Genomic DNA, 22,200 nt, shown 5'->3' with positions numbered 1-22,200 from the left:
ATAGGCAGATCAGAATCAACCAATGATTCAATGTCAGGAGAAAAGATGATGGTGGTCAGAGGTGGCCAACTGCAAATGAGCTCAATTTTCTAAACCCAAAAATAAATTCAAATAGCTGAACTTAGCACAGTGCACTATATATGAGAGATGAGTCAACACTGAAGCTACTATTTTCTGTGTCTTTTCCTTCATTTTTTAAAGAAACATTATACACCTGTTACAAAAACAAAATATTTGTTTGGGGAATGTCACGGTGCAATAATAGTTGGTGAGTAGAGCTACAAAACAAGAGTTCCATTGGGCAAAAGGTGTCAACTTGAAGTAAGATAATTTATAAAACCATGTTTTCAACCATATCTTGAACTTGAGTGAATCTTAAAACTGCCAAGAAATGCTGCTATTAGAAAATGCTAATATTTAGACAACTCATTAACACTATAGGGAAGACACACTGAATTTGAAGAAAATAGCCAGTGTGATTTTGGGGAAACTAATGGAGTGTAATATTTGTGCGGCATCAAATTTCACAAAAACATGAAATTCTACAAAAAGTAGTCAGAAGTCTGCTGCTAATTAAGAGGTATATGGTGTTAATTTATTTTATCTCCCTTCCCACACCCATGTTTATTTCCTTCTGTGGACTTGCACTACGATATAGATGATTTGAGTTTCTCAATACTCCCTCATGACACAGTTTTCATATTCCATACCCTTCTACCTCCTTACCCATATCTTTCCTCTCACCCATCAACACACATATTAATGATTTTTTTTATAATTTACGTCAACCCTCTTATTTATTTTATTATTATTTTTGGCTGCGTTGGGTCTTTGTTGCTGTGCGTGGGCTTTCTCTAGTTGCAGCGAGCGGAGGCTACTCTTTGTTGCGGTGCGCGGGCTTCTCATTGCGGTGGCTCCTCTTATTGCGGAGCATGGGCTCTAGGTGCATGGGCTTCAGTAGTTATGGCACACAGGCTCAGTAGTTCTGGCTCGCGGGCTCTAGAGCACAGGCTCAGTAGTTGTGGCGCACGGGTTTACTTGCTCCGCGGCATGTGGGATCTTCCCGGACCAGGGCTCTAATCTGTGTCCCCTGCACTGGCAGGCAGATCCTTAACCACTGCGCCACCAGGGAAGCCCCCAACACACATATTAGAGCTTTGTCCCCTTCTATCTCTTCCCCTCTGAGCCTACTGTTTTTCTAGTATCAATGCATAGTTGAAATGTAGCCTGTTGAACACGAATTTTAGAACCCCAAAATTGGATTCAATTCTCAACTATGTAGAAATAAACTCTTAGTGAAAGTATTATAACAATAACGCTAACATCAAAGATGAAATAAAAAGTGGATATGAAAAGTACTTTTCTGCATATGAATGTTGTTATTGGTAAGGTGCTATCACACTCAGGTATGGATGCCCATGTGGAACTATCCTAATTTGAAACTTTCAGATGTAGTATCTAGTTAATAAAGGGAATTCTTGTGAAATTCCAGAACCCACATGCAGGATTTTGGAGAAATCTAAAACTTCTAGATTAACGGCTAAACACAAGATGAGATCATGGATGCCTTTTATTTTTCCTACCCAGTATTTTTGGAACAACTTTGCTATGTTTGATTAATTTCCAGATTTGTGAGTTGACCTCCTAAGGTAGAATCCAGAAAACTTCTTAAGAACTTGAATTCAAAAGTGAGCAACTTTGAGAGGTAGGTCCATCCAAAAGTAATTTTGTCCCCAAAGGCAGTAGTGGCTGGGCATCAAATTGTGAGGGCAGCAGCGATCCAAAGTCCCCAGCACAGAGCCACCTTCAATCAGGCAATGGCAGTCATGGAACGTCCCAACACTGCTCCAGGGGTGGCAGCAGCATCAGCGACGCCTCATTGAGTGAACTCTGCAGGGAAGATTTTGGTGTTATTCTGGGAAAGTTTGCTTGAAGCTTGGTTCTTTCATGTCAAAAAAGTTGTGATTGGGAGGTTACTGTTTTTACTATAGTATAACTGAGACCACCCTGATTGACAGAAATATCACGGAGTTCAATTCTAACCATGTTCCGACAGGCCATAGGGGTGCCAGAGGAAGGGTAAGGAGGAAGAAAGACAGACTGACATCACACGAAGAAATGAGAAATATGCTTTCTTAGAAAGAAGATTTTGGATCAAATATAAGATCCAGAGCTACATAGCAAGAGGATCTAAAGTTGCACATGCAAAGACAAATCTAAGTGCAATCTTAACATGTGTTTGAAAGTGAAATAATGGCATTGTTTAGAATTTAATGTAAATCCTAATTGACATGCACAAATAGTAAAAGAGAGAGAACCACAGCACATGATCCACTCTCTATGTACATGTATATACAATATACACTCACATGCAGAAAAGCAATGAACACAAACCAAGAGGAGGTCCTTCTGAATTAGAAATATGTTGACAGTATTAAAACTGCTTTAAACTGTAATTTGATTTATAACATTGATTTTATCCACACTATCAAGATAGAGGTGATAAATGGGAACCCTGCTCAGACAAGTTTCCACCTAGGTTCACAGGTAGCATAGACTTTGAAGTTCCCTACCTACTCGCTCACCTTATAAAACAGTCCTTTTGCTATCACTATAATCACACTCCTTATATTTACTTTCTCTTGAGAGTAAATATTTCCAACTTATTCTGATTTACATTATTATTTTCTTAGTATTTTTCATTTTTTCAGTGATGTTACAAATGTAAATTTATATCCAGCCTTTTCCGAATTAATACAAATTTTTATTTCTCCAAGCAGGTGAAAAAGGTGAAGAAACAAATTTCACTTTTCTAAATTATGCTTGCTTAACTAACAAACAAAAGAAATAAATAAGCATACCAAAAAAGAAAAATCAAAGAACATTTACTTCAATTAAAAAAAAAATCAAAACCAAAATATGACAAAAATGATCATAGGATTAGGGAATAAAGGAGCTATATTGTTCTGGTTGAGGAAATATCCTGATAAAGTAAACAAAGAATAGAATCAAATGCTCATATCTTTGAATGAAACAAATAAACAACAACAATCAAATCTCATTTATCATTCTGTACATGCTATGAAAAGAGACCACTGAGAAAGTTCCAAGCTTGTGAACTGCACTGTTCTCTTTTAACTCAAAGTTTATTTTTTCTTCTCTATTTTTTTCATTTTAAACTTTGTTTTAAAGGCTTAAACTGCATAAAGACATCTACCCACAAATATAAAATTTATTTTCTAGGTTAAATAGGGTATAAAATTAAGGTCCCAGCTAATGATGAAGGTATCTATACATGTGTTTATTCTCAGGGGAGCCAACTCTCTCACTTTAGTTTAGATAATACCAGTCTCCTCCACTAGTCAAACAGCAAATAACGTTCACCATAAATGTCAACAGAAAGAGAGGGTGTTATTAAGCAAGAAACACGATCGGGACTAACGATGCTTTGCAAAGCAAGCACGGGAAAGTAGACAATTTAGTTGCTAAAACAAAAATGGGTTTTGAGACTGGGTCAGATATAGAACTTGAATAGCAGAAGTTCTTACATTTGACACGGAAAGGGTTAAAAATCCGTTCTGGGACAAAGCTGCTAGGATTTTAGAATGGCAGGAAATTAGAGTGGATTCCAAGTCTGTCCAAGGAAGTTCTTTTTCCTGGCTTTATTTCAATATTTGATAAATAAAATATGCAGTTATTTAAATGATAAGTTAACACAGGTAATCATAAAAAAACAGTGGTTTTGAAAAGGTGTAAATGAAGGGGGAAAAGGGTAGATATCATATCATATTTAGAGAAACACCATCTTAAACATATTCCTAGGGAGAAAGTCTCAGAGCTAGAGTCAGGAGCTTTGAAGGGACTAGAGTTCGCTGTACAACAGTGGTTCTCAACCCAGGTGATTCTGACACCTGCCACTTCCCACCTCCAGAACGTCTGGCAATGTCTGGAAACATTTTTGCTTGTCACAAGGGATGCCATTAAACATCGTGCAATATATAGAACAGCCCCCCAAAACAAAGCAATTTTTAACACAAAATGTCAGAAGTCCAGGATTGAGCAATTCTGTTATGGACAGTTCTAGAATTCCAGAATGGTACTATTCATTAGGCTCCCAAATCAAAAAGAAAAAACAATATACCAGATGTTGGGTATGTTCAGAAAAGTTTCTTTAAATACAAAAGAAAGATAATTTTCTTCTTAGGAACATCCGTATAGTATTTTATCACATTAAAATAACTCTAATGGGTATGAGTGCTTTGGTTTTAGCCAGACCTCAGTTAAAAAATACATTTTGCTAATTATGAGTTTTTACTTTGGGCACATGCACAAAACTCTCTAATCCTAGTTTTCTCATCTCTGAAGATGGACGTTGTGATGCTTCCATTCTAGGGATGCTATAAAGAGTATATGACAATATTTATAAGGACCACACAGAGCAAATAATAGCAATTGGTATTATTATTGTCATTATCACTATTTTATATGGGGTAATATAAGCCACTCGAATCCTATGCAGTTAAAATTGGGAAAGTTCAAAGAATATTGATAACATTCTACTGGAAGGTACCAACAAGGAAGAAGAGACCAAAAAATTCATTATTGTTCTCAAGTCTCAAAATTTCCACTTCATGTGTTTCCTTCCAGAAAGTGCCCTTGATATAGCAGCAAGGAACAGTAACCTAAGAACAACCTGTCTCCCATATGAAACAAAGAAAAATGTGGATAAAATAGATATTTGGTGTATTTAAACTGATGGATTTCCTCAGTGCAATGGGAGAGTGTCCTGTCTTGTCCAAACCCTAAGGGGAACCTCAACAGATCACATCTTCTATCATCACTTCCCTTTGAGTGGAGGTGGAAACTATGATGTGCTTCTTACCAACAGAACAGGTCACTCCCATGGTTATGTCCCATTATATACGGCTCCATCCTGGCAGCCTGGAGAGAGGGACTGCCTTGCTGGCCTTGAAGAAGCAAACAGCCACGTTGTAACCTGTTATGAAGAGGGCCATATGGTTGGCTGAGGGTGGTCTCTAGCCAACAACTGGTAAGAAACTAAGACCCTCAGTCATACAGTCAAAAGAAAATACATTCTGCCAATGACCTGGATGATTCTGGAAGTGGGTTCTCTCCAGTAAACCCTCCAAATGAGAACATAGCCTGACTTCAGCATGGGTAGACCCTGGGCAGAGAACTCAGCGAAGCCTTGTCTGGGTCCTGACCCAGAGAGTGTGAAATAATAAATGTATGCTGTGCAAACCCACTAAGTCTGGGATCATTTTTTTTTTTTTTGCGGTATGCGGGCCTCTCACTGTTGTGGCCTCTCCCGTTGCGGAGCACAGGCTCCAGACGCGCAGGCTCAGCGGCCATGGCTCACGGGCCCAGCCGCTCCGCGACATGTGGGATCTTCCCGGACCGGGGCACGAACCCGCGTCCCCTGCATCGGCAGGCGGACTCTCAACCACTGCGCCACCAGGGAAGCCCTGGGATAATTTGATATGCAACAATAGAAAACTAATATAGAAGGACTGGCCAAAAATATAGAGTATCTCTAAAGTGGAAGTAAAAGCTTGGATACTGAAGGTATAAAGAATTACAAATAAAGCTAGAACATGAAGGGGTTCCATGGATCACGGATCTATACTAGGTTGGACTTGATAGTCCTATTTTACAAGCTTACAGACTTAACACACACACACACACACATCATAAGTATTGAAAGTACTTTATTTTACTAAGAAATTGCAACTGAATCTACAACATCTATGTTTTCATGAAAGAGTTCTATACCCTATGGAGATAAATGGGAACCAATTAAGCCAATTTACGAAGCAGGAACTCTTTTATTTGGGAATACTCCTACAGCGTATTATCATGCCAGTAAGCTGGATGCTTAATGTGAATATTTCAAAGTTCTTATTTCAAAGTTATTAATGTCTTCGTAAATATTATAAACACAAGAACTTCACCATGAAAAATTAGGATGCATTCATTCACTGATGAAACATAATATCAAATTAAATGGGCTTAGGAAACACCCTCTTGAAGTTGAAAAATGTTGACGTCAAGGTCAAGTTTTACAGGAGAGCTTGGCTACATTATACCCTACATTTTTCATCAAAGGCATGGAAGGGGTATTTTAATTAATTCAGGAAATATATCATTCATGGAATTATATGTAAGTATAAAGGGAAGTCATTTAACCTGATAACAGGAGGAAAGAAAAACGTGAAGCAGCATTAGATTTCTGCAGGTAGTAAAAATAGGCAAATATGGAAGAGAAACTTGGGAGCAAAATGAAAGATGAGGCTTTTTTATGAAGAGAGGGGGACTCTTCCCTCTCAACCTAGTCATGTTCTCTGCATGCTTCCTTCCTCACATTTAAGGCCAAAGAGGATTTCAAATGATGACTGGTGACGTTACTCATCTAAGAAACACACACAGCTCTCAGGACTCCACATCCTTATTACAGCTAACGATAAAACAACTTGTGGCAACATTTACACTAATTGGCCTGTTTGGTACAAATGCATCAGGCTGATAGTTTTGATGTCATGGTGAATACTTTTTTGATACTGAAATTAAAACACACAAACAAATAAATAGTTAGGTAGAAATACCTCCCTAATAATTTTTAACAGGATGAAGTAACAACAGCAATAAGGATGTGGTCTGAAAAGAACCACAGGGGAATGAGTAAATCTGGATCAATGGTAGCTTCCTAGTCTATAAAATACAATAATGTGTATATATTTATTGTGAGAATTAAAGTAGATCATGTTTACAAAAACGTAATGTCTTACAAATGGAATGTGACCAAGTATTGTTGTTGCTGGGTTTAAGTTATCCAGTCTCTAAAAAACACAGCCATAATTTACCAGTGCAAATGGTAGCCACCAGAGAATTCTTGCAAAGGACCCAGTCTTGATTGGCTCTCAATAAAACTGGTTTTAAAGAGGGACTTCCCTGGTGGTCCAGTGGTTAAGACCCCTCACTTCCACTGCAGGGGGTGCAGGTTCGATCCCTGGTGGGGGAACTAAGATGCTGCGTGGTATGGCCAAAAAATAAATTGGTTTTAAAGAAATATTTCTTTTTCATTAAAGATGCCAAGACTGGATGAGCAGAAAAAGTTGCATGTCTTCTTCCAAATCAGTGATATCATGACACGAAAGTTCTTCCTGCGACAAATCATTGCAGTGCGGAATCAAAAGGAAGAAAAACCCAAGGTTGTACTACTTTGAAGGTCTCTGTGGACTAGAAGATTCATGATAAAGCAAGAGACTGAAGAGGAAAGCCTAGTATCAATAACAGTCACAAACCTCTGAACTGTCGCTATCACCTTCGACCCATCCTCCCAGGCAAGTACCAGGTTTAGAAAGAGCCGTTTTCTCCCTTCTTGGCAAACATGAGGAAAGAACTGGGTCAGATGACACAGATACTTTCTTTTATTATTGCTCCCATAATTATAAAAATGAAAAAGTGTAACAACAACAAATTTAGGGACAAGTGAGTTTCCTATTATGGACTTCAAATGGTTGTGGTATTAGCAGTATTAGTAATCTACCAATATATAGCTTCACATGACTCAAATGAGGCAGATAAACAAATTCAGACATCCCTACAAGGCAAGGGCCTCCTGCAGTTTTCTCTGCCTCCTGAAATTGCAGCAGCGAAATGGCATAATTCACCGAGTCTCTAGAGTGTCATAGTTTGATGGCATTTCACAGCCGTGGCACGTCACGTTACATTATGTTCACAGTGTCACCACAAAAGCCACGGCACCATAAAGTGATAACATTGCATAATGAGACATACAAACCCAATGTAATGTGACATACAAAGAAATCAACGCAGCATATCGCTAAAAGTACCCCAGTTTGGAAAGGGGTGCTAATGAGCATTTCAAATGAATTTACAGATCATTCATTTCCTACATAATTCTACTGTATTTAATTTCTGTGCATCTGCAGGCTTCCACAGAGAAATTTAAAGCTGAATTTGCGAGCTGTGCAGTTGCATGGCCGTATTGCTTTTCCAGAGGAAGCCATGGAGTAAAATGTAAATATGTAGCATAAACTATTTGAAGGAATTCAAAGAAGGGCAAGCATGTCTTTTTAAAGGGTGGTCTCTCTGTAGAGACTGTGCAGGGCCACACATTCCTTAAACGAACTGACACAATTCTGACCTGTCAACAGTGAGGAAAAAGAAAAAAAAGAGGTCCCTGTAAAAGAAAGACGTAGCAATTATAAAAGGATTAAAAGGTAGGATTTATCTGGAAGGGCTACAAAGAACACAGAGTGCTGGGTAGACTTAGACACTAAAGCAATAAGAAGTTCCTCAACAATAATCTTTTATTATAGGAGGAACAGTCCCAGCTAACACTGCCCCAAAGCCCTGAGCAAGTTACTATGGGAACACTCAAGGACCAAACTTCTAATAGCAAACCACTGACAACACTGCCTTTGCATCTCACACAAGAAGGATAATAATGCTCTCTCATGTCTGCTGTTGAGTAAAATTCCACACCAGTTGTAGTGAGTGCAAGGAAGATGGAGTTAAGGCCAGTTAGGAATAAGTATCTGATGGTGTAACTGAGCAGGCGTGTCTGTAAGTGATTTGCAAAGTAGTAAACTATGATGACTGAGTTTGACTAGAAGATATTCTAAGGTAAGTTTAGACCTTTGAGTGTACTGTTTTTTAAACTTTAAGGTATCATTTTCAAAACTGAATCAAAAAGTTTAGGAAACTAGATTTAAAATAACATTTAAAAATGGAACAAATTTTTAAAAGACTATGATTTACATCTATGCAAATTAAAAGCCCTGCCTTGTGTATTTAGGGTGGAAATGTGTTTCACCATCCCCTTACTTTTGACTCCATCCTATTTGAACTTTAAGAAGACCTGAAAAGTCAGCACTGCTTCTGACCTAGGGACATTTGTGGACCTTACCAACTAGTTCTATCTATTCCTTTTCTCCCCAGTTCTGAAACCATCTCCTTGTTTACTATGCTATGTTTGGCATGCTATCTTGGGATGGAAATGGGCATGGCTACAAAATGATTGAGAGTGTATTTAGAAGTTAAAATAGACAGGAAATCATACAAATTATAGTTATGTTTTCAAATAAAACACATGCTAGTTTTCCATTATCTTTTGTGTGTGTTAAAACACATGAGATCAACCCTCTTAAATGTTTAAGTGAACAGTACAGTGTTAATTATAAGTAAAATCTTCTAAATCAGATGTCTAGAACTTTTTAGTTTGCATGACTAAAATTTTATACCCTTTTAATAGCAACCTTTCATTTCTACTTCCCCCAAGCCCCTGGCAACCACCATTCTACTCTCTCCTTCAATGAGTTTGACTACTTTAGGTACCTCATATAAGTGGGATCATGCAATATCTGTCCTGTCCTGGATGATTTTACTTAGCATAGTGTTCTCAAGTTTCATCCATGTTGTTGTTTGTATATGACAGGATTTCCTTCTATTCTAAGGCTGAATAGTATTCTATTTTATGTATATACCACATTTCTTTATCCATCCATCCAGTCACAGGCATTTAGGTTGTTTCTACCACTTGGCCATTGTGAATATTACTGCAGTGAACTTGGAAACATAAATATCTCTTCAAGATCCCATTCTCAGTTCTTCTGAACAAATACCCAGAAGTAGGATTGCTGTCATGTGGACGTTCTATTTTGAATTTTTACGGAAGCCCCATAGTGTTTTCCATAGTGGTTTCACCATTTTACATTCCCATCAACAGTGTATAAGGGTGCCAAATTCTCACATCCTCATGAAAACACTCGCTATTTTATATCATTTTAATAATGACCATCCTAACGGGTGGGAGGTGATATTTCATTGTGGTTTTGATCTGTATCTCCCCAATAATTAGTGATTTTGAGCATCTTTTCTCAGCTCATATAACTGCTTGCTATTTGTATGTCTTCTTTGGAGAAATACCATTCAAGTCCTTTCTCATTTTTTAATTAAGTCACTGTTTCTTTGCTATTGAGTTGCAGGAGTTCCTTATATATTCTGGAGATCGACTTCACGTCAGATATGTCGTTTTCAAATATTTTCTCTCATTCTGTGAGTTGCTTTTCACTCTATTGATTGTTTCCTTTGTTGTGCAGAAGAATTTTTTAGTTTGATGTAGTCCCACTTGTGTTTATTTGGTTTTGTTGCCTATGCTTTTGGTGTCATATTCAAGAAAACACTGCCAAAACCAATGTCGTGAAGATTTCCCTTCTCCTAGGAGCTTTCTTCGAGGAGTTTTACAGTTTCAGCTCTTATTTTGAAGTCTCTGATCCTTTTTGAGCTGATTTTTATGCATGCTGTAAGAAAGGGTCCAGTTTTATTCTTTTGTTTGACCAGGAACCCTGACCAGTGTCAGGGTACTATGGCAAAATGATACCATGATCTTCCTAACGGCCTTGATGCAGCTGGTGCTATGCTTACGTAAGATGAAGAGCCTTTAACTGGTTTCTGGATTTCTCGCAAAGGAAATTGGTGTATGTACTGTTATTGAATCTGTGTTTCTGTGGAAGGAATTAAGGAAGGTCTGGGGCTTCCAATTTTGACATCTTACTGATGTCACTCCTGTATCGCTATCTTCTATGCCTAACCTATTTGCAATCAGGGCATTTGCGGGGTAGGTATTACAATTCATAGATCTGTAAACATCCTTCTTTATCTGGAATGCATCTGATCCTCAGCCTTACAGAGGGCATAAAACAAAATAGATGCCACATATAAGGCTAAAAAATGAGCGCATCGGGCTTCCCTGGTGGCGCAGTGGTTGAGAGTCCGCCTGCCGATGCAGGGGACACGGGTTCGTGCCCTGGTCCGCGAAGATCCCACGTGCCGCGGAGCGGCTGAGCCCGTGAGCCATGGCCGCTGAGCCTGCGCGTCCGGAGCCTGTGCTCCGCAAAAGGAGAGGCCACAACAGTGAAAGGCCCACGTACCGCAAAAAAAATATATATAAAAAATAAAAATGAGAGCATCCGGATGATTCATGGCATGAATCCACTGACAAGAAAACCTTAGATATCATTTTAGAGCATTTGGTAGCAAGTTTCCTGATCCATTTATTCATCATAAAAAAGAAGAAATATTAAAGATAAACATATTATGTGAAAACTGTTTGCTCCAACTTAAATTTAGCATCCCTAACTAGTCCTCCAATTTTTCAGTTCAGTTCTACTTGCTCAAATCCTGTTAATGTGTGTTCTAATATATTATATAACTTCTGTACTTATGACATGCCGTCTAATTATGGCAAGAACCTTTAAAACTAAAGTAGCATTGAGTTACAAAATTAATTATTCAAACTTGTATACAAAGTAGAGAAATGCACAAGTTAACCTCTGGCAAATACAGGCTTATACATGTAAAAAACCTTCATTTAACAACACCTATCTTGGAAGGATAGAATCAAGGACAATTGACCACAAGTAATGATTCATTAACAGTAAATCTGTTTTGGGCTCAAGCTCCCAGAAAGACAATATCAGGAACCTCTGATTTCTCCAAGATCTATAGCACATGACAGTCCCAGAGTGTCTGACAAGGTGTTCATACAACACATGTCACTGTAAATAAATGATCACTCCTCTCTGAGCAAGACACAATCTGTTTTCTACTTTAATCAAGGTCACAGTACAATTACTGCATCTGAGTTTCCTCCCCCACCTCCTTCCTCTCTATTCTCTTTGCCTAGAGAACAAGGACACAGTCATGACTTATTTAGACCTCCTCTTCAGCACCTAGAGACCTCAGGCAAGGGACACACTTGGTAAAGAGACTCAGTAACTGTGGAGTTCTGGTGTCTTTTTTTCTTTTTTTAATTCACTCTGTAATTTGATTGGATTTTTCTTCTCCACTCTCATGATATGGCAGACCTTAGTCCAGGGAAATTAGAGAGAAGATTCTTCCCCAGGATTATGCAAGTCCCTACCTCTTTGTGACCCCTCTTCAACACTCCAGGAATTAGAGGAGTCTGGAAAACAATTCCACCATTTTTATTCCTTTTTCTGTGTAAGGACTGGGAATCCAAAGAGGTTTCCCTTTCTCTAGCCCTCAAATTATCAGGGCTTTCCCCCAGGTGTTCTTCTAAGGCTTTTTCTGGTCAAAAGGTTTATGGCATCAATTCTGGGCAACTTCACAATAATACAAGATAGGTACTTTTCATTAAAAATGTGGTAGAGCTGTTTTGCTTGTTATGTGTAGTGATAATAAAAATGCTATTTGGTTGTTTGTTTTGTTCATGTTTTGTTTCTACGCCCATTACAATATACTCATTAACACTGGGTTTACCCATCATGTTTTGATAATTTCAGAGAAATTTTCTAATTTTCTTAGTACAATTAGTATTTGTTCACTCTACCTTTTCTAAAACTACATTTCTAATAGTGTATTATTCTTTTTTTATCTTACTTTATTTTCTTTAGTTCTGATCTTTTTAACCAAAGATTACTCATTAGTTGTGTTTCCAAAGGAAGAGTGATTTCAAAAAATTCATTATCAACTGATGCTGCCTACAAATTCCAAAGTTTGAAATATACATAGATGAGTTCTTTACATGCTTGAAAACATCATGTCAGAATTTAACTAATGCTTAAACCATGTGTACACTGTGAAACAAAAACTATCAAGATAATTCAAATTGGACTGAGATTAAAAAAAGGCTTTATATGAAATTGCCAAGCAATCAGAAAGAAACGCTTTTTTTTGGCTAAAAAACTTAATATCCTCACTTTTACCTTTATAAATAGACAAAGATATTTCATGAGAACAACACTCACTAAAAAGTATTTTTCCATGAAAAACGGATACAGAAAATAAATTGGCGGTTGCCAGGGGTAAGGGGTGGCGAAATGGGTGAAGGGGCTCAAAAAGTAAAAACTTCCAATTATAAAATAAATAAGTCATGTGAATGGAAGGTACAGCATGGTGACTGCAGTTGGTAATACTGTACTGCATATTTGAAAGTTGCTAAGAAAGTAGACCCCGAAAGTTCAAAAAAAAATTGCAGCTAAGTATGGTGATGGCTGTTATTGTGACCATTTTGCAACATATACAAATATCAAATCATTATGCTGTACACCTAACTATAAGGTTATATATCAATTATTCCCCAATAATAATAAAAAAATCACCAGACATTGCCATATGCCCCCTAGCAGCAAAATCACTCCCACTGAGAAACACTGCTCGAGAAATTAACCAGTAATGCCATTTCCAGTCTTTATTCCTGCAAAAAACTGTTTCTTCATGAAAAATTTTACAAGCTTTCTGCAAGGTTTGAATCCCAATTATCCATCATAAGGAATCTTTTAACAGTCTCTCTATGGATATAGTCACTCATTTATCACTCTATTCAATTTCTTTGACCTCATTTTTCTGATTTTATTTAGAAAGCTTTTTTTCTTTAAATTTCAGATCAAAAAAGTAAAATGAAAACAAAAGTTTTACAATTTGCTGATATAAAAGTGTACATAACGGACTTACAAGGGACAAATGTATGTCATACACATTTGTCAAAGAATTTTCCACTTTTATTCAGTTAGGGTTCAAACAACTGCATATAACCTTCAGATCCCCCATGGATTCTACAGCAAGACAAGGAGTAACAGTCTCTGGAAGGGCGCTCTCCTGCCTGTTACAAGGATGGAGTGTCACTGTATATTTTCCATGTGCTATGAGTAATGAAAAGGACAATCAGATTGGACATAAGAAAGATATCCTGAGCTGACATGTTTTCAGCAGATGTGGAAGACTTTTTATTACTAATAAAAAAACATTTATAAAGACGCTGGTCTTAAAAGCAAAATCAAATGTCGCATTTTGCACTATACTGGACTGTGTAATAAACCTTCCTCTCTTATGTTTGAAACTGTGTTTTTGTATGATGACAGTGACATTTTATATATTTAGTGCACAGTTTTAACAGCTACTAAATATTCATAATGCTAATTTTAAGTCACAGCATGATTTGTTAATTCTTATAACTCTGCCAAACCTTGATAAATTGGGCTAAATTTGAACCAGATTTTCTAAGCCTTGCAGGGACATATTAATTCAATATTATTACTGTCAAGCATAAAATATGTTCAGAAGCTTCCAGCATCATATCACATCACTTCACAGCTGAACTGGCATTTCATTCCTTTAAACTAACTTATCTGCCATTGAAATAACCAATAACGTTGTCTATTGTTCTTGAATTTAATGGGGTTCATTCTCTTGACCAAAATTGTAGAGTAGGAAAAGGAAATAGGGGAAATTCTTTTGAGAAAAGTAATAGCTTAGGTAGTTAATAAATATGAACTCCCATGTTTCACAAAATTTAAAAATGTCAAGTAAGAAAAAGAAGCTAATTGTTGTTGGTCTACCAGATGCTAAATATGGTGAATGGCTCTAAATGAGCAAAATAGAGAAAAGTCTGTTCTTTTCTTAGGGACATTTCGAAGGAAGTACACATGGTTTATTGGATTTCTGTCATTAATCGTGCATTGTAAGTAAGTCAATATCTATTTATATTGTCTAAGAAAATCTTATTTCCTGGCTATTAACCTGTGTTATTTTGACATTATTCTATTTTCATGGTAAATCTGAACCTGATTTAGATTTAGATTTTGGAAAAGGAGTTTTCCTACTTTATTTTATCTGAGGGCAAGTTAATAGCACCTGTGGTTATAAAAACGTATAAATGTAACACTAAAATGATACTGGGTATCCATAACTTAAAGGATATATGAGACAGATAATTCTTCATGAGGTTCTCTTCTTGTGTTGTTCTGCTTATGACTCTCTGCCCAAATAACTATCTTTATCTCTTTATCCTAGATTCTTTCTCCAAACGTAGCCTCCTCTCTCATGCATCTGGATCTTATCCCCTTTCACTTACTCAAGGATTTCTGCTTTGGAAATTGTGCTCCCTTTTACACACTTTCCATTTTTCGCTCTCTGCTTCATCCTGCTTTGATAGATGCCATTAAAAAAAAAAAAAAAAGCTTTCTTCGACCCCACTTCTTCCTCTGGCTAACATTTCATTTTCTGCTCATATTCAGAGCAAGACTTCTTGAAAAATGGCTGTTGGTCTCTTTCTCAAATTCCTCAACAACATACACTTTTTTTTATTAAAAATGCTATATTTATTATTTTTTGCTTCTTTGTAATAAATTAGACTTTATTTTTTAGAGCACTTTTAAATTCACAGAAAAATTGAGCAGAAGGCATAGAGATTTCCCCCAAGACCCCTCTCCCTAATCATCAACACCCAGCATCAAAGTGGTACATTTGTTACAACTAATGAACCTACCAGGTTGGCCAAAAAGTTCGTTTGGGATTTTTCATAAGATGTTTCAGATAAGCTCAATACATTGATACATCATTATTAACCAAAGTCTATAGTTTACATTAAAGTTCATGCTTGGTGTTTTGTATACTATAGGTTTTGACAAAAGTATAATGACAAGTATCCACCATTACAGTATCATGAAGGATAGCTTCAGTGCCCTTAAATTTCTGTGTACTTACCCTATTCATCCCTCTCTCCCCACTTATCCTTGGAAATCACAGAGCTTCTTTACTGTCTCCATAGTGTTGCCTTCAACATATCCCTTTTTAACCCATTTAAATGTTTCTACCAACTACTCCACAACTACTTCTGCTGGGATCACTAATCAAGATGGAGAAAAAATGGTAAGGCTTCTAAGAACCTAGAGACTCAAGCAATGACACAGTGGTGGCTTCCCTGGCGTATCTTTTCTTCATCTATTCCAGCCTGGGTACTGAAGAAGACATCAACCTGAAGGCATCAAGGAGTACAGACCTAAAAAGCCAAGGGAAGCCGCTCTGTCTAAGCGAAGGACTGGGAAAGGAGCATCCTGCCAATACAAAAAACTTTCAGACACGTACCTTGAATAGAACCATGGACCCAGCATCACCACTGTCGGCAAAGGCAAAATTGAGAGCCCAGATTTCCAACTTTGCCTATAGCTATGATGATGCTCACTTATCCCTCACCAGGGTGGTCGCAAAGAAGGCCATGTGGGGATCTGGGAGTTTCATCCTCACCTAGAAATAAGGAGTTCCCCCTACACACACACATAACCAAAGTGTCAATGGAGACCACATGAAGAACAGTAATGAGGTACCCCTCCAGTCCCAGCTAAAATGGTCACTGCAGAGGCCTGCTGGGGAGCCTGAATTATCACCCCACTCAGCAAATCATGTTAGTTTTCTTGCTGACATGGTGTCAGAGAAGGACCACTAAAACAGAAGATTAAATAATATCCAGATTTTTGTGACGTAATATCCATAATGTCCAAGATACATCCAAAATCACTTAGGCCAAAAGCCAAAAAAATCTCAAATTAAATTAGAAGAAAATCAACAGACATCAACACTGTGATGAAGGATGTTAGAATTATCTGACAAGGAGTTTAAAGTAGCTATTGTAAAAATACTTTAATGAGCAATTACTAATATGCTTGAAGGAAATGAAAAAGTAGAAAGTCTCATCAAAGGAATAAAAAATGTCACCAAAAAAATGGAAACTTTAGGAATGAAAAATACAAAAACTGAAGTTAAAAAATTCTATGAATGGGTCCAACAGGAGAATGGAGCTGACACAGGAAAGAATCAATTAACTTAAAGACAGAAGAGAAAAATTACACAATCTGAACAACAGAGAGAAAACTGATGGAAGAAAAATGAACAGAGCCTCAGAAACCTGTAGGACTATAACAAAAGATCTACATTTCATGTCATCTGAGTCTCAGGAGGAATGGAGAAAGAGAGTAGGGCTGAAGATGTATTCCAATAGCTAATGGCTGAAAACTTCTTAAATCTGAAAAAAGACATAAACCTACATATTTAAGAAGCTGAGCAAACCCAAACAGGATAAACGCAAATAAATTCATGCCAAGATACATAATAATCAAACTTCTGAAGACCAAAAGTTGAAGAAACAAATCTTGAAAGCAGAGAGAAAGAAATGTCTTACCTATAAGGTATAAACAATTCAAAAGATAGTGGATTTCTCTTCAGCAACCTTGGAAGCCAGAAGGAAATGGCACAACATTCTCGAGTACTGAAGGAAAAGAGGTATCTCCCTAAACAAATAATAAGTGAAAAAATAACTTCTGAGGTTGTGATTTTTTTTAAAACGTGTGGCCCTTGAATGTGTTATTTTGTGAGTGATAGACCCAAGCAGCAAAGCTATTCTCCCTTCCAATCTTAAGTGTTGCCAAATATCTTCATGAGAGCTGAAATTTTTATTCTGATATCTAGATTATTTCAAATGCATATAACCTTGATATTTTAATAAAAGAAATTTAAGCGTTGATGGCAGAGCATTGTATTAGGAAACAAAATATCTGTATTCAAATACTTGCTCATCCACTTAGTAACTACCAGTAAGTATTTCTGATAAGGACCCTGTACCTCCAAACCTTAGTTTCTTCATCTGTTAAATGGGATGATAGTATCTGCTGCATACCTCACAATGAGAATCAAAGAGGATAATATATAAAGTTGCAGTTTTTCAGATTGGATATATTTTTTGAAATTGTAGGACTATATGGAGGTGTGCATCACTTAATTTATTTAAAATATATTGAGCACAATTTTTCTAGGCCTGGAGGAACAAAGAGGTCAGTCTCTAACTTTAAGGTAGATAGTTAATTGGAGAGACAGACCTGAACACATTCCATAAAGGGCAACATGATGAGGCAAAATACGTTTGTAGACACAAAAATAAAGATCTATAGGAGCAGCAAGGACCTTACTGTAAACACCTGGATATTATAAGTCCAGGCACTGACACCTATGTCATTGGATGGATTATTGTTCTCTCCAAAGTTCAGTTTTCTCTTTGACAACATGGGGATAGAAAAAATGTATCCTTGGGCTTCCCTGGTGGCGCAGTGGTTGAGACTCCACCTGCCGATGCAGGGGACGCGGGTTCGTGCCCCGGTCTGGGAGGATCCCGCATGCCGCGGAGCAGCTGGGCCCCTGAGCCATGGCCGCTGAGCTTGCGCGTCCGGAGCCTGTGCTCCGCAAAAGGAGAGGCCACAACAGTGAGAGGCCCACGTACCGCAAAAAGAAAAAAAAAAAGACAAAATGTATCCTCTGAGCACGGTTGTGCAGCTCAAATAAAGGCAATTAATGTGAAGCATGCAGCCAAGAGTGTGACACACAGCGGCATTCTACAAGATGAGAGATTTATTATTATAGTTATTGATCACAAGATTATTCATCAGGGGTGGCATTCACATGACATAAGTTTTGGGGAGTGCAGGTTTTCTAGAGGCAAGTACATTATGAATTACAAGTGGATCCTAAGCTGATAAAGCAGAACATTGAAAGTCAAAGAGTTAGAAAGCTTCAGGATAAGTCCAGTATTCTAATAGGGTTGAAATACAACATAAATGACAAAAGGACTCCTTGGCAATTTGACTTTAGATCCTATTATTGGCAATAAGGAGCTATTAAGGGTGCTAGAGTACAGACTGAGCATGATAATCATTGCATTTCTTAAAGGCGATTCTGATGGCAGAGAGAATGTCACACATACAAGTTCAGAGGCTGGAATCAGGAAAATCAATTATAATGTTGTTCCAATAATCCAGGTAGCAGATCATAAAGGCCTGAACTAAAGAGAGAAGTGAGTATATACGATGACAGGTACCAGCAGCGGGAAGAGATCTCAGATAATGCAAGTGGACTGATTCTTTGAGAAGAATCACACACAGCAGTGATTAAAAACACAGCAGGAAAAGGTTTCCTGAACTTGACAATTTTACCACCACAAAACCTTGACCTGAAAGAGCCTGAGAACTGTGCTAATGACACAGGTCATCTGTCTTAGATATTCTTTAATTTCGCTTTTGTGCCCAACAACCTTCACTCCCTCAAGAGCAAATATGATGACTTATTGACTCTGGCTGGGAAAGCAAATATCCTGAATGCCTAGTTATTGACACTTAAGAATGACGTCTTTTCTAATGACTCAGTGGGTGTGATATTTAGTCATGGGGGTTCTTAATTTGTGATTTTGATACACCAAGATCCTTCTTGCAGCTGAATTTTGCCTGCTGATGTCACTGTCTGCAGAGATCCCACCCACATACGCTGCATGCAATTTCCTGTTCTGTACTCTACATAATTGAATGATGCCCTCAGCACTGGTTTTCCGATAAATATCACTCAGCATGACCTTGAAAATACCCTTTCTCCTTCAAATATGCCTCTTCTAGCTCTGGTCGTTAATCAAATGAACTAACATAATAAGATTTATATTAATCTGAAAAAATTCCAAAATCGTGTAAATAAGGTTTTCAGGCCAAATTGTTTTCTCTGGCACTGCTAATTATATTAAATGGTAGTTTATTAGTATAAATATAAAATAACACATATGTACCCACATGAGTAAACATGTTTATACACAATCTATCGATAATATTTATGGACTGTTGCAATGGGCGAGCACGCTTTTAAGGGCTTTATATGTATTATATTGTTTTAAACCATAAAAACTGGGTAATAGTATTAGCCTCATTGGACAGAAGAGTAAAGCGAAGCTTAGAAAGTTTAATGGCGCAGCTCAAGATGAGGACTGAGACGTCAGGAATTTCATGAACCTGACTCAGAGCCCTTATTCCTGGTCACTACAATACGGCAGTGTGCATTCGGGCACATGCGTAGCTGTACGGATACAGGTGTACGCACATACATGTGTGCTTGACAAGATAAATGCTGTTTGCAATGTGTCAAAGCCCTGTTCTGAAGCTCTGAAACCAAGCAAAATGTCCAGTTATAGGCTGAGTTTATTTCTCTTCCTCTTGGCCCATCTATTCATAAATCTGAATTAAACTGCAGGACAAATTCTAGCATTCTACTTTCATCAACAGTTATTAGCGATACCAATCAAATTAAATTTCCAGAAACCTCTTCATAATTTCTAAAAATAGCAAGATTTCAAATTTCAGTTTTCTACAGCAGCAAACTTACAAAATATCTGTAATTAGGACATTTTTAATTAGCTTAGGGAAGCATAAAGTGTAATTTTCAGGTCGCTCAGTTAGTTTGAAAGAAGTCTGAGTTACTCTGGACACCAGCCTGAGGTGTGACTACACATTAATGAGGGATTTAATAAGCAATTGAAAAAAATCAATCCTATGATTGTAGAGCAGAGGTCAAAAACTGGCAGGCTACAGGCCAGATTTTGCCCTCAGATACGTTTTGTTTGGCCCATATAACTTTGGCCTGTACATAGTTATAAATCTTTTAAAACAGTTGCCAACATTTGGAAATTGGGAGATACATAAAAACCTGAGTTTCTGGCTTCTTTTAAAAAGCCTGAAGATCTGGCATGCTGGGCATTTTTTCCCTCATAGCAGCTCTAACTTGTATAAAGGTAATCTAGCAGCACTCCTCTACTGTGATTTTGTCCTTTATCGCTGGAATTTTGCTTTATTTTTTAACACTCAGTCAGCTTTATTCATTTACATTACCTGTGCAGTCTCTCGCAATTATTTGAGTCTTGGTATCCTGTCTGAAAATTCTAGCTACTATTTGAGAATGACTGTTCATCTATCTGAATTTCAGATTTCCCTAACAGTATAGTAATAGGCATAATTCTGAGATACCACCCACCCCCGAATCCAAGATTCCCAACCCCTGGTATATATACACCTTCTCCTAGTTATTCAGTCAAACACTAGTCTAGGTGCTGCTGTGAAGGGATTTTGCAGAAGTAAGTAAAGTCTCGGATCAGTTGACTTTAAGATAGGAAGATTACTGAGGTGGGCCTGATCTAATTTAGGGATGTCTTTAAAAGCAGATAATTTTCTCCAGCAGGTCACAAAAGAGGATGCCAGGGATTGTAGGACACTGGCAGGGCCTAAGCAAAGACCGCTGCTGAGAACTACCTTCAGGTCCCACTGCAGGAAGCCTGTATAAGCTGAGAGTGGTCCAGCGACAACAGCTAGAGGGAAATCGGGGGCCTGACTCTTACAGCCATCAGAAAAGGAATTCTGCCACACCAGTGAACTTGGAAGAGAATCTTGAGCCCAAACGAAAACCAGAGTCATGGCTGATACCTGGATTTCAGCCCAGTGAGACCCTAAGCAGGGAAGTCAGATGTGCATGTCCAGACTTCCCACCTACGGAATCGGTGAGATACTACATTGTTATTGTTTTAAGCCTCTAGGTTTATGGTAATTTTTAAAGCAGCAATAGAAAGCCAATACAATATTCAATCATTCTCCCAGTCATTCTGATGCGAAACCTTAATATTAACATTAACATTTATTTCCAAGCTGTTGACGAAGTGTGTTGATTCTATTTACTTTGCTACATCACTGACCTAGCAGGAGCTCTTACCCTCCCACACCTGAAGTTCAGTTGTCCTTTTGCCTGGCCTCCATACCTCCAGTTTTTCCCACACACACAGATACATGATATGCAATATTTCTATTTTAAACTTTCAGAAGCATTTTTCAAAATCTTTAGTGAATCCTCAGCACATATCTGGAAATCATCATGGTATGTTCTAGAACAATATTTCTACACTGGGAGGTGTGGACACTCATTCCTGGATTTCAGATTTCTCCATAAGCCTTAAAATGTAATGCTTTCACACATTTAGTAACTATGTTAAAAAATAACTGAAGTATATGTCTGACCATTTAAAATACAGGTTTATGACCAAGTACAGCCACTCAGTATTGGTCTCTTTCTTTATATTTGTTCGTATTGCTGGTCTCATCAGCATACGCTGTACTACACTGATTTTCTTTCTTTTTTTTTTTTTTTTGTGGTATGCAGGCTTCTCACTGCTGTGGCCTCACCTGTTGCGGAGCGCAGCCTCCGGACGTGCAGGCTCAGCGGCCATGGCTCACAGGCCCAGCCACTCCGTGGCATGTGGGATCTTCCCGGACCGGGGCACGAACCTGCGTCCCCTGCATCGGCAGGCGGACTCTCAACCACTGCGCCCCCAGGGAAGCCCTACACTGATTTTCTTAAACAGCGAGGTTAGGAATAAGGAAGGACTTGATATGGAAGTGATGCTTGCTACAAAAAGCGAAGGCTGAATAATGTCATAGCAAAGTGTGAATGAAAATTTCATTGTACTTTAAATGGAAAACAAAATAGTACTTTTTAAAAAGAACAACAAGT

This window comes from Lagenorhynchus albirostris, chromosome 18, assembly GCF_949774975.1.
Source record: "Lagenorhynchus albirostris chromosome 18, mLagAlb1.1, whole genome shotgun sequence".
Lineage (NCBI taxonomy): Eukaryota > Metazoa > Chordata > Mammalia > Artiodactyla > Delphinidae > Lagenorhynchus > Lagenorhynchus albirostris.
Note: the sequence above shows the minus strand (reverse complement) of the source record.